The sequence below is a fragment of the Xenopus tropicalis genome, chromosome 3 (genome assembly GCF_000004195.4).
Source record: "Xenopus tropicalis strain Nigerian chromosome 3, UCB_Xtro_10.0, whole genome shotgun sequence".
NCBI classification, from domain to species: Eukaryota; Metazoa; Chordata; class Amphibia; order Anura; family Pipidae; genus Xenopus; species Xenopus tropicalis.
This window is the reverse complement of record NC_030679.2, coordinates 3391142-3405001: the sequence shown is the minus strand read 5'-3', so window position 1 is coordinate 3405001 and position 13860 is coordinate 3391142. Positions and strand designations below refer to the sequence as shown.

At 47.4% G+C, this 13860-nt stretch overlaps 1 protein-coding gene across 2 annotated transcripts in view; it reads right to left on the bottom strand.

Annotated features, from left to right (window-relative positions):
* Window positions 1-13860, bottom strand: part of atxn10 (ataxin 10) — a 74669-nt gene that overhangs the window by 17248 nt on the left and 43561 nt on the right. The window lies entirely within an intron of this gene.

The following is a 13860-nucleotide window of genomic DNA, read 5'->3' as shown; positions in this document are numbered from 1 at the left end:
CGTAAAACGAGGCCCATTCCCACGTAAAACGAGGCCCATTCCCACGTAAAATGAGGCCCATTCCCATGTAGAATGACAATGAGGCCCATTCCCATGTAGAATGAGACCTATTTACACATTCAATGAGACCCATTCCCACATTCAATGAGACCCATTCCCAAGTAGAAGGAGGCCTATTCCCACATAGAATGAGACCCATTCCCAAGTAGGAGGCCTATTCCCATGTAGAATGAGGCATATTCCCACGTAGCAGGCCCATTTCAACGTAGAATGAGACCCATTTCAATGTAGAATGAGGTCTGTCCCAACATGGAATGAAACCTATCTCCACGTAAAAAGAGGCCAATTCCCACGTAGAATAAGACCTATTTCCACGTAGAACGAGGCCCACTCCCATGTAGAAAAAGGCCAATTCCCATGTAAAACGAGGCCCACTCCCATGTAGAAGGAGGCCAATTCCCATGTAAAACGAGGCCCACTCCCATGTAGAAGGAGGCCAATTCCCATGTAAAACGCGGCCCACTGCCATGTAAAATGGGGTCAATTTCCATGTAAGAATGACAATGAGGCCAATTCCCACGTAGAATAAGACCTATTTCAACGTAGAGGGAGGCCAATTCCCACGTAGAAGGAGGCCAATTCCCACGTAGAATAAGACCTATTTCAACGTAGAGGGAGGCCAATTCCCACGTAGAAGGAGGCCAATTCCCACGTAGAATAAGACCTATTTCAACGTAGAGGGAGGCCAATTCCCACGTAGAAGGAGGCCAATTCCCACGTAGAATAAGACCTATTTCAACGTAGAGGGAGGCCAATTCCCACGTAGAAGGAGGCCAATTCCCACGTAGAAGGAGGCCAATTCCCACATAGAAGGAGGCCAATTCCCACGTAGAAGGAGGCCAATTCTCACGTAGAAGGAGGCCAATTCCCACGTAGAATAAGACCTATTTCAACGTAGAGGGAGGCCAATTCCCACGTAGAAGGAGGCCAATTCCCACGTAGAAGGAGGCCAATTCCCACGTAGAAGGAGGCCAATTCCCACGTAGAAGGAGGCCAATTCCCACGTAGTAGGAGGCCCATTCCCATGTAGTAGGAGGCCCATTCCCATGTAGAAGGAGGCCCATTCCCATGTAGAAGGAGGCCCATTCCCATGTAGAAGGAGGCCCAGTCCCATGTAGAATGGGGCCCATTCCCATGTAGAAGCCCAAGTGGACAATTGGGCGCAGAACAGTTTCATGTAATGGCTGCGCCGCACTTTGCCTTCATAGCAACCCGCTTCTCAAAGGTTTCTGAAATCATTGTGGGCACGGTAAATGTTTACTTTTCGAAAGGCGGGAAGTGATTTCTGAAGTGCTATCCAAATACCTGAATGGGAGATTGCCACCCTTCCAAAAATGTGAAGTGGCCAGATGAATGCGTGAGTGGCCAACCCCCCCCCCCCCCCCCCAGCCCCATAGCCAACAATTCGGCCCTTGTAGCGAGGCTGAAGTGCTACACACGGACGCAATTAGCCAATGTGTGTGTGTGTAGCCATCAGGCGTTTCATCCATTCTCAAGACTGTTTGAAAATTGTGCAAAGGAGACACTCCCTGTACCCCCCCCCCCCCAACCCCAACCCAGGGGTCAAAATTTTATTCTTTTTTTCTACATTAAAGAAAGTATCATTTATTCAAATTCCAAGGGCTAATCAGATACCCTGAAATTCCTTTATATGGTCACAAACAGTCAGTGGGGTGGGGCATCGGGAATGTCTAACCCTCAGTGACTTCTAATATCCTTATCATTTACAGTAGGGGGTACATTATCCCTTATAATACATGAGTGATACTCAGAGTTCCCTGTATAACTCAGCCTGCAGCCTTGTGCCTTTATATGGGGGGCACAGAGCCCCTCAGTGACTGCTAATATCCTTATCATTTACAGTAGGGGGTACATTATCCCTTATAATACATGAGTGATACTCAGAGTTCCCTGTATAACTCAGCCTGCAGCCTTGTGCCTTTATATGGGGGGCACAGAACCCCTCAGTGACTGCGAATATCCTTATCATTTACAGTAGGGGGTACATTATCCCTTATAATACATGAGTGATACTCAGAGTTCCCTGTATAACTCAGCCTGCAGCCTTGTGCCTTTATATGGGGGGCACAGAACCCCTCAGTGACTGCTAATATCCTTATCATTTACAGTAGGGGGTACATTATCCCTTATAATACATGAGTGATACTCCGAGTTCCCTGTATAACTCAGCCTGCAGCCTTGTGCCTTTATATGGGGGGCACAGAACCCCTCAGTGACTGCTAATATCCTTATCATTTACAGTAGGGGGTACATTATCCCTTATAATACATGAGTGATACTCAGAGTTCCCTGTATAACTCAGCCTGCAGCCTTGTGCCTTTATATGGGGGGCACAGAACCCCTCAGTGACTGCTAATATCCTTATCATTTACAGTAGGGGGTACATTATCCCTTATAATACATGAGTGATACTCAGAGTTCCCTGTATAACTCAGCCTGCAGCCTTGTGCCTTTATATGGGGGGCACAGAACCCCTCAGTGACTGCTAATATCCTTATCATTTACAGTAGGGGGTACATTATCCCTTATAATACATGAGTGATACTCAGAGTTCCCTGTATAACTCAGCCTGCAGCCTTGTGCCTGTATATGGGCACAGAACCCCTCAGTGACTGCTAATATCCTTATCATTTACAGTAGGGGGTACATTATCCCTTATAATACATGAGTGATACTCAGAGTTCCCTGTATAACTCAGCCTGCAGCCTTGTGCCTGTATATGGGCACAGAACCCCTCAGTGACTGCTAATATCCTTATCACTTACACAACAAAAGAAGCCAGAGAGAGTATGTAGGTTAACTTCCCCTTTAACTGTAAAAGCCTCTCGTGCTCAGCCATATTGCATCACAATGAACATTTCTTAAACTGGAAGGTTCCAGGCTGCCAAGAATAATACGCTACTGGAACAGTAGAACAAATATTGCTTCTAATTATTATTATTATTGAGATTAATCCTGCAATGTCGGAGAGGGTTTGAGTAGCAAAGAGCACCCTGGGCCAAAGGACACGCCTCGTTGTACAGACTTGCCCCTCGCCATGGGTATTCCGGGGTGCTGTACGTCACTCGGTGCCTTTTACGGGGTATTTATTAAGAAATACGAGAGTGCGGCATCCTTGCTCCACCCTGAAATGTGTCACCTAGCCAAAGCCAAGTGTGGCCCCGAGATTGGTGGCAAATATCTGTGAAGGTTCTACGAATCTGATAAGCTGAGGGTGGTCTAGCCAATAATTCGGCTCTTGGCTGGAAGATCGTCCAACCCTGTGACGGTTCTAAGGCTTCAAGTGGACATTGATTGGTCCAGCCATGGTAATGGACGAGCTAATGCTAAGGGTGGGCTACAGGTTGGTCAAATCCTGAGAAGGTCCTAATGCTCTACAGGTTAGGTTTGTCCTAGGAAGGTTCCATTATTCTGTCTACAGGATGGCACTGTGAATGTTTCACTGCTCTGATTGGCTAGAGGCTGGTCTGTCGTGGGAATGTTCCAATGCACACAACAAAAGTCTGTTCCAATCAGTTATAAAGGTTATTTTTTTAAAAACACCAGTATCCCCTTATATTTATATTGGCTCTTTACAAGTCACTAAAAGAGTAGAACAAAAGAGAAGCCCTTCCTCTTCATACCTCTTCCCCTGCTCACCCCTAGTCTCTTCATCCTAGCCTTCTCTTCAATCAAAAGCTCTTGTCTTGGCTGTTGGTGGTTGGTGTCTTCATTTCAACATATTGTTACCATTTGCCCAACAGTCTCCATCTGGCTCCACCATCTCTGCCTAGCCCTATTGTCTTCATCCTATTCATCTATCTCCATCATACTGTCACCCTACTGCCTCCATATTAATCTACAGTCTCCATCTTGTCCTAAGTACATCATCTTGTTCTACTGTCTCTGGCCTTCCTGACCTCATCTTGCCTTATTGACCTCATCTTGCCTTATTGTCCCCATCTTGCCCTGCTGTCCCCATCTTGCCCTGCTGTCCCCATCTTGCCCTCCTGCCCCCATCTTGCCCTCCTGCCCCCATCTTGCCCAGCTGCCCCCATCTTGCCCAGCTGTCCCCATCTTGCCCTGCTGTCCCCATCTTGCCCTGCTGTCCCCATCTTGCCCTGCTGTCTCCATCTTGCCCTGCTGCCCCCATCTTGCCCTGCTGCCCCCATCTTGCCCTGCTGCCCCCATCTTGCCCTGCTGCCCCCATCTTGCCCTACTGTCCCCATCTTGCCCTACTGTCATCATACTGTGTTCGTCTCAACCTACTTTCATCATCTTGTTCTACTCTCTGGTTCTGCTGACCTCATCTTGCCCTACTGCCTCCATCTTAAAATACTGCCACCATCTTGCCATGCAACACTGCTAACCCCGGCTCCTACCTGCAACTGCTGCTACACAGGCCCTGGGGCAGTCGTTCCTATCGGGCCCCCCTATAAGACAGCAGTGGCCCTAGCTGACCGTGCCCCCAGGAATGGTTCCTATTACACGGCAGAGCCAACGAGCCAATGAGCACCCCCAGCACTTGGCTCGGAGCTATCCATTCTAACAGGAGAGGTATTATTGCCACGCATGACAGCCTCTTAAAGGAAGAAACACTTCCTGAAATTGTGGCACTTTAAATCTTTTACCAACTACTAGAGATTAAAATCAAGGCAACAAAGAAGAAATATGATGTTTTTCTCTCCGGCTGTGATTTATACAGAGAGAGCGGGGAGCGTACTGTCTCCTGATGATGTATAAGCAGTGGGGTGTACAAGGGGCCCCGGGGCAGATACAGGGACGGGCCCTTACACGATCCCTTACAATTAGCCCAATGCCCCGGGGCACAAACACATACTATTTTATCAATGTAACTTTCAATTATTGCCAACAATTTTTTTCCTGCTCTTACGTGCTTGGCAGCAGGATACACATCTAATACTGGGGGGGGAGAGAAACTCGTGTTCAGGAATAGCAATTTGCACTACTAAATCATACACACAGGCTAATACTGGGAGGATTTATATTAATGGGAGAAAAAATGGATTTTACTGAGAATCTTTTGACCTTCCTGAGTAGTCAGATATATCCTGAATAAAGGAACCCTATATTCTAACAGCTGCCATAGTGTTTCCCTTAGACAGTACAGTATGGGGGTACAGCTTATTGTGTGCCCAGAACATTCCTTCTCTGTATATTTGTATTTATACATATGGGTAGGGGGTGCCATAGTGTTTCCCTTAGACAGTACAGTATGGGGGTACAGCTTATTGTGTGCCCAGAACATTCCTTCTCTGTATATTTGTATTTATACATATGGGTAGGGGGTGCCATAGTGTTTCCCTTAGACAGTACAGTATGGGGGTACAGCTTATTGTGTGCCCAGAACATTCCCTCTCTGTATATTTGTATTTATACATATGGGTAGGGGGTGCCATAGTGTTTCCCTTAGACAGTACAGTATGGGGGTACAGCTTATTGTGTGCCCAGAACATTCCTTCTCTGTATATTTGTATTTATACATATGGGTAGGGGGTGCCATAGTGTTTCCCTTAGACAGTACAGTATGGGGGTACAGCTTATTGTGTGCCCAGAACATTCCTTCTCTGTATATTTGTATTTATACATATGGGTAGGGGGTGCCATAGTGTTTCCCTTAGACAGTACAGTATGGGGGTACAGCTTATTGTGTGCCCAGAACATTCCTTCTCTGTATATTTGTATTTATACATATGGGTAGGGGGTGCCATAGTGTTTCCCTTAGACAGTACAGTATGGGGGTACAGCTTATTGTGTGCCCAGAACATTCCCTCTCTGTATATTTGTATTTATACATATGGGTAGGGGGTGCCATAGTGTTTCCCTTAGACAGTACAGTATGGGGGTACAGCTTATTGTGTGCCCAGAACATTCCCTCTCTGTATATTTGTATTTATACATATGGGTAGGGGGTGCCATAGTGTTTCCCTTAGACAGTACAGTATGGGGGTACAGCTTATTGTGTGCCCAGAACATTCCTTCTCTGTATATTTGTATTTATACATATGGGTAGGGGGTGCCATAGTGTTTCCCTTAGACAGTACAGTATGGGGGTACAGCTTATTGTGTGCCCAGAACATTCCTTCTCTGTATATTTGTATTTATACATATGGGTAGGGGGTGCCATAGTGTTTCCCTTAGACAGTACAGTATGGGGGTACAGCTTATTGTGTGCCCAGAACATTCCTTCTCTGTATATTTGTATTTATACATATGGGTAGGGGGTGCCATAGTGTTTCCCTTAGACAGTACAGTATGGGGGTACAGCTTATTGTGTGCCCAGAACATTCCCTCTCTGTATATTTGTATTTATACATATGGGTAGGGGGTGCCATAGTGTTTCCCTTAGACAGTACAGTATGGGGGTACAGCTTATTGTGTGCCCAGAACATTCCCTCTCTGTATATTTGTATTTATACATATGGGTAGGGGGTGCCATAGTGTTTCCCTTAGACAGTACAGTATGGGGGTACAGCTTATTGTGTGCCCAGAACATTCCTTCTCTGTATATTTGTATTTATACATATGGGTAGGGGGTGCCATAGTGTTTCCCTTAGACAGTACAGTATGGGGGTACAGCTTATTGTGTGCCCAGAACATTCCCTCTCTGTATATTTGTATTTATACATATGGGTAGGGGGTGCCATAGTGTTTCCCTTAGACAGTACAGTATGGGGGTACAGCTTATTGTGTGCCCAGAACATTCCTTCTCTGTATATTTGTATTTATACATATGGGTAGGGGGTGCCATAGTGTACCTGACTGCACAGAGCCCTGACCCCAACCCAACTGAACCCCCTGTGGGATGAACTGGAACCCCAACTGTGAGCCGGAACCCCAACATCACTGCCCAACCTCACTAATGCCCCTGTGGCTGAATGGGAGCAACTCCCAGCAACATCTAGTGGGGACCTTCCCAGAAGGGCAGGGGCAGTTATAGCAGCAAAGGGAGGGGCAACCCAACTGAACCCCTGTGGGATGGAACCCCGACTGTGAGCCTGATCCCCAACATCAGTGCCCAACCTCACTAATGCCCCTGTGGCTGAATGGGAGCAACTCCCAGCAACATCTAGTGGGACCTTCCAGAAGGGCAGGGGCAGTTATAGCAGCAAAGGGAGGGGCCACTGATCCCCTGTGGGATGGAACCCCGACTGTGAGCCTGATCCCCAACATCAGTGCCCAACCTCACTAATGCCCCTGTGACTGAATGGGAGCAACTCCCAGCAACATCTAGTGGGGACCTTCCCAGAAGGGCAGGGGCAGTTATAGCAGCAAAGGGAGGGGCAACCCAACTGAACCCCTGTGGGATGGAACCCCGACTGTGAGCCTGATCCCCAACATCACTGCCCAACCTGACTAATGCCCCTGTGGCTGAATGGGAGCAACTCCCAGCAACATCTAGTGGGGACCTTCCCAGAAGGGCAGGGGCAGTTATAGCAGCAAAGGGAGGGGCAACCCAACTGAACCCCTGTGGGATGGAACCCCGACTGTGAGCCTGATCCCCAACATCAGTGCCCAACCTCACTAATGCCCCTGTGGCTGAATGGGAGCAACTCCCAGCAACATCTAGTGGGACCTTCCAGAAGGGCAGGGGCAGTTATAGCAGCAAAGGGAGGGGCCACTGATCCCCTGTGGGATGGAACCCCGACTGTGAGCCTGATCCCCAACATCAGTGCCCAACCTCACTAATGCCCCTGTGACTGAATGGGAGCAACTCCCAGCAACATCTAGTGGGGACCTTCCCAGAAGGGCAGGGGCAGTTATAGCAGCAAAGGGAGGGGCAACCCAACTGAACCCCTGTGGGATGGAACCCCGACTGTGAGCCTGATCCCCAACATCACTGCCCAACCTCACTAATGCCCCTGTGGCTGAATGGGAGCAACTCCCAGCAGTGGGGACCTTCCCAGAAGGGCAGGGGGAAACTTCAAATGATTTCCTTTAGTCTCACCAGGTGGGGGTTAAGAGCAGGAAGCCCCTGTAGGTGCTGCTGGGAGTTGCCCTGCTAATGCTGAAGATAAGATTCTGGATCTACTTGGCTCAGAGATGGATTTGGGGTTGAATTTCAGACCAAGTCGACACTTCAAACACATTTCTACCTGGGAACGAGTGTAACGATGCTTTGATGTTTGTTAGTCTCATTGAGCAGATAGCAATTAACCCCGCGAGCGGAACATCAAACGCTCTCGGGAGCCCCTGGGTGAGGCTTCAAGGTGGGTTGCGGGGAGAGAGATTCCCGTGCCGCTCACGACTCCCCGTACGGGGCTCGGGGTAATTAAATGTCTCGCTGACAGCTCGGCTTCACAACACGCATTAGAGAGAAAGCCGCTCTGTCAAGACGGGCATTAGCGCCCCATTGTGAGCCCCACAAAGGCACAATCCCCCCGCCATTCTTTAAACAGCGTCGCCGTCTGATGTCTTGTTTGATCACCAGTCAAGGAAAGTGCCTCTAAAGTCGCAGCCACTTCACTTTATGGTTTCGGCCCGTACTGTTTGTTTGTGTAGCCGGGGGGGGGGGGGGGGGGGGGGCCAGGGAGATGTCATTCCCTTCCCCAGTCAAACGGCTCCATTCACTGCTGTATCCTTGGCAAGAATTTCATTCACTTTTCAACTGTTTTGTTTGAAAATGGCAAAATTTATCATTATAAAATTAAGAAAACTTAGGGGGCTGTTCCTGCTGAATTGTGCTTAGTACAGGGGAATCCCTATGTGCCATAGTTTTATGGTATCTCTCTGTACAGGCTATGGGCAAACTTAGGGGGCTGTTCCTGCTGAACTGTGCTTAGTACAGGGGAATCCCTATGTGCCATAGTTTTATGGTATCTCTCTGTACAGGCTATGGGCAAACTTAGGGGGCTGTTCCTGCTGAATTGTACTTAGTACAGGGGAATCCCTATGTGCCATAGTTTTATGGTATCTCTCTGTACAGGCTATGAGCAAACTTAGGGGGCTGTTCCTGCTGAATTGTGCTTAGTACAGGGGAATCCCTATGTTCCATAGTTTTATGGTATCTCTCTGTACAGGCTATGGGCAAACTTAGGGGGCTGTTCCTGCTGAATTGTGCTTAGTACAGGGGAATCCCTATGTGCCATAGTTTTATGGTATCTCTCTGTACAGGCTATGGGCAAACTTAGGGGGCTGTTCCTGCTGAATTGTGCTTAGTACAGGGGAATCCCTATGTGCCATAGTTTTATGGTATCTCTCTGTACAGGCTATGGGCAAACTTAGGGGGCTGTTCCTGCTGAATTGTGCTTAGTACAGGGGAATCCCTATGTGCCATAGTTTTATGGTATCTCTCTGTACAGGCTATGGGCAAACTTAGGGGGCTGTTCCTGCTGAATTGTGCTTAGTACAGGGGAATCCCTATGTGCCATAGTTTTATGGTATCTCTCTGTACAGGCTATGGGCAAACTTAGGGGGCTGTTCCTGCTGAATTGTGCTTAGTACAGGGGAATCCCTATGTGCCATAGTTTTATGGTATCTCTCTGTACAGGCTATGGGCAAACTTAGGGGGCTGTTCCTGCTGAATTGTGCTTAGTACAGGGGAATCCCTATGTGCCATAGCTTTATGGCATCTCTCTGTACAGGCTATGGGCAAACTTAGGGGGCTGTTCCTGCTGAATTGTGCTTAGTACAGGGGAATCCCTATGTGCCATAGTTTTACGTTATCTCTCTGTACAGGCTATGAGCAAACTTAGGGGGCTGTTCCTGCTGAATTGTGCTTAGTACAGGGGAATCCCTATGTGCCATAGTTTTATGGTATCTCTCTGTACAGGCTATGAGCAAACTTAGGGGGCTGTTCCTGCTGAATTGTGCTTAGTACAGGGGAATCCCTATGTGCCATAGTTTTATGGTATCTCTCTGTACAGGCTATGGGCAAACTTAGGGGGCTGTTCCTGCTGAATTGTGCTTAGTACAGGGGAATCCCTATGTGCCATAGTTTTATGGTATCTCTCTGTACAGGCTATGAGCAAACTTAGGGGGCTGTTCCTGCTGAATTGTGCTTAGTACAGGGGAATCCCTATGTGCCATAGTTTTATGGTATCTCCCTGTACAGGCTATGGGCAAACTTAGGGGGCTGTTCCTGCTGAATTGTGCTTAGTACAGGGGAATCCCTATGTGCCATAGTTTTATGGTATCTCTCTGTACAGGCAATGGGCGATATTTAGGATACAAGGTAGAACCGGGCCTAGCAAACTGGGGCAACCAATCGGAACCCAGCATGCCATGAGGCTAGGGACAGTGAAATGAAGAACCAAATGAAGCAGCCAATCAGCGCTGCAGAAGAAGAAACACATGAATGTTCCCATACGGGAGTATTTGCCCATAAAGCCGACATGTTATATTCCAAACCCCCGTCGGGGGCAACATTTCCGCCCCGTGCGTCTGGGATGCCTGCGACCTGCCCGGCGTTCCGCAGCGACTCGACAGCACATTCCTCAGGCGGCCGCTGCAACTTGTAGCAACTAGTCTGCGGGATTATTTGTCTGAACAGAAGGAGCGTTTCACAACAGGGGAATGTTCCCGCTCGGCTGAAGTGTATAATTAAAACCAAGGGAAAAATCTCAAGAATCAGCTAAAAATGCACCGTTACAGGTTTTTTTCTTTTTTCTCTCGCTTTTTAGAAATCTTCAGACCTTCCTAGAATGTGGCGTTTTTCTTCAGAACCCAATATCATGGGGGGGGGGGGGGGGGGGGTATGGTGGGTACTACAAAGCTGATGGGGGCAAATGCCAGGGACGCACAATTAGGGGTTTTAATTGCCCCTGCGGTTTTCTAAAATAAAGCAAATTCGTTTCATTCACTGAAACTTCCACCAGAACCGTTTCCCTCTAATTGTCTTGTTGTCTCCGAATTGGCTTCCTGTCAGGGGCCCTTATTCTCTATAGTCTTACCTGTACCTTCTCTGTATATTTGTATTTATTCACATGGGTAGGAGGTGCCATAGTGTTTCCCTTAGACAGTACAGTATGGGGGTACAGCTTATTGTGTGCCCAGAACATTCCTTCTCTGTATATTTGTATTTATACATATGGGTAGGGGGTGCCATAGTGTTTCCCTTAGACAGTACAGTATGGGGGTACAGCTTATTGTGTGCCCAGAGCATTCCTTCTCTGTATATTTGTATTTATACATATGGGTAGGAGGTGCCATAGTGTTTCCCTTAGACAGTACAGTATGGGGGGTACAGCTTATTGTGTGCCCAGAACATTCCTTCTCTGTATATTTGTATTTATACATATGGGTAGGGGGTGCCATAGTGTTTCCCTTAGACAGTACAGTATGGGGGTACAGCTTATTGTGTGCCCAGAACATTCCCTCTCTGTATATTTGTATTTATACATATGGGTAGGGGGTGCCATAGTGTTTCCCTTAGACAGTACAGTATGGGGGTACAGCTTATTGTGTGCCCAGAACGTTCCTTCTCTGTATATTTGTATTTATACATATGGGTAGGGGGTGCCATAGTGTTTCCCTTAGACAGTACAGTATGGGGGTACAGCTTATTGTGTGCCCAGAGCATTCCTTCTCTGTATATTTGTATTTATACATATGGGTAGGGGGTGCCATAGTGTTTCCCTTAGACAGTACAGTATGGGGGTACAGCTTATTGTGTGCCCAGAACATTCCTTCTCTGTATATTTGTATTTATACATATGGGTAGGGGGTGCCATAGTGTTTCCCTTAGACAGTACAGTATGGGGGTACAGCTTATTGTGTGCCCAGAACATTCCCTCTCTGTATATTTGTATTTATACATATGGGTAGGGGGTGCCATAGTGTTTCCCTTAGACAGTACAGTATGGGGGTACAGCTTATTGTGTGCCCAGAACATTCCTTCTCTGTATATTTGTATGTATACATATGGGTAGGGGGTGCCATAGTGTTTCCCTTAGACAGTACAGTATGGGGGTACAGCTTATTGTGTGCCCAGAACATTCCCTCTCTGTATATTTGTATTTATACATATGGGTAGGGGGTGCCATAGTGTTTCCCTTAGACAGTACAGTATGGGGGTACAGCTTATTGTGTGCCCAGAGCATTCCTTCTCTGTATATTTATATTTATACATATGGGTAGGGGGTGCCATAGTGTTTCCCTTAGACAGTACAGTATGGGGGTACAGCTTATTGTGTGCCCAGAACATTCCCTCTCTGTATATTTGTATTTATACATATGGGTAGGGGGTGCCATAGTGTTTCCCTTAGACAGTACAGTATGGGGGTACAGCTTATTGTGTGCCCAGAACATTCCTTCTCTGTATATTTGTATGTATACATATGGGTAGGGGGTGCCATAGTGTTTCCCTTAGACAGTACAGTATGGGGGTACAGCTTATTGTGTGCCCAGAACATTCCCTCTCTGTATATTTGTATTTATACATATGGGTAGGGGGTGCCATAGTGTTTCCCTTAGACAGTACAGTATGGGGGTACAGCTTATTGTGTGCCCAGAGCATTCCTTCTCTGTATATTTATATTTATACATATGGGTAGGGGGTGCCATAGTGTTTCCCTTAGACAGTACAGTATGGGGGTACAGCTTATTGTGTGCCCAGAACATTCCTTCTCTGTATATTTGTATTTATACATATGGGTAGGGGGTGCCATAGTGTTTCCCTTAGACAGTACAGTATGGGGGTACAGCTTATTGTGTGCCCAGAACATTCCTTCTCTGTACATTTGTATTTATATATTCAATGGTACTAGTTTTGGGCAATGGCACAAGTGACATCTGGAAAGAGTAGATTGGTGGAAGCAGCAGAGCCGGTGTGATTGATGAATCCTGACATGGAAATGAATTGTATAACAAAGGGAAAGGAATGCCAAACAAGCAATATCTTGTCGGAAGGTTCAGGTGCAGCAGCCCCAGTGAGGGGAATATTCCTATCGCACCGGCTGTTCTGCTACTGAAGGGTCAGGAAAGTGAATGGGGCGACAAAAGTGCGACTCAGTACCAATTGTAGCACACGTAGCCCGCAGGGTAAATAGGCTTTCGGCTCTGCCACCGTTTATTTATCCCCTTGCCCTAACTCTGCTTCTAACCCCATCCAGGCCCTGCCCCTTTTGCAGGAAGCCCCACCACTTTTGCAGCAGTCCCAGAAAACCACAATATCTTCAATGTAAGCGACTGTAAGGGTTAATTATAAAGGACAAGTCTGCAGTTTGCTGCATAGGAGTCAATGCCCGACCTATCTGGGGTATCACCAAGCTGCGCCGTGGGTTCAACGTTACGCCAATATGCCAACTTGTGCGGATTTGATGCCTATAGCTGCCCTAAATCTCGCCTCACTGACTTCCAGAGAAAAACATAATAAATAGATAAAGTAACAGCGTGCCACGGCAGCGCCACTGAACCGAGACGGGATTGGTACCCGCTGCCAAGGGGAGTTGGCAGGAGAGATAGAAAGGGGAATTAAGGAAACACCGCATTCTCTGCCATTTGTACCTGAGATACAGTGTCCTGAGAAAGGGACAGGCGCAGTGACAGTTACACAGTAAACCCAGTGAGAATGAGGGATGAATGGGTATTGGGGAGTTGTATCAGGAGTCAGAACCAGCAGTGCAGGGAAGGGAAAGGGACAGACACAGTGACAGTTACACATAACTATAAACCCAGTGAGAATGAGGAATGAATGGATATTGGGGAGTTGTATCAGGAGTCAGAACCAGCAGTGCAGGGAAGGGAAAGGGACAGACACAGTGACAGTTACACATAACTATAAACCCAGTGAGAATGAGGAATGAATGGGTATTGGGGAGTTGTATCAGGAGTCAGAAC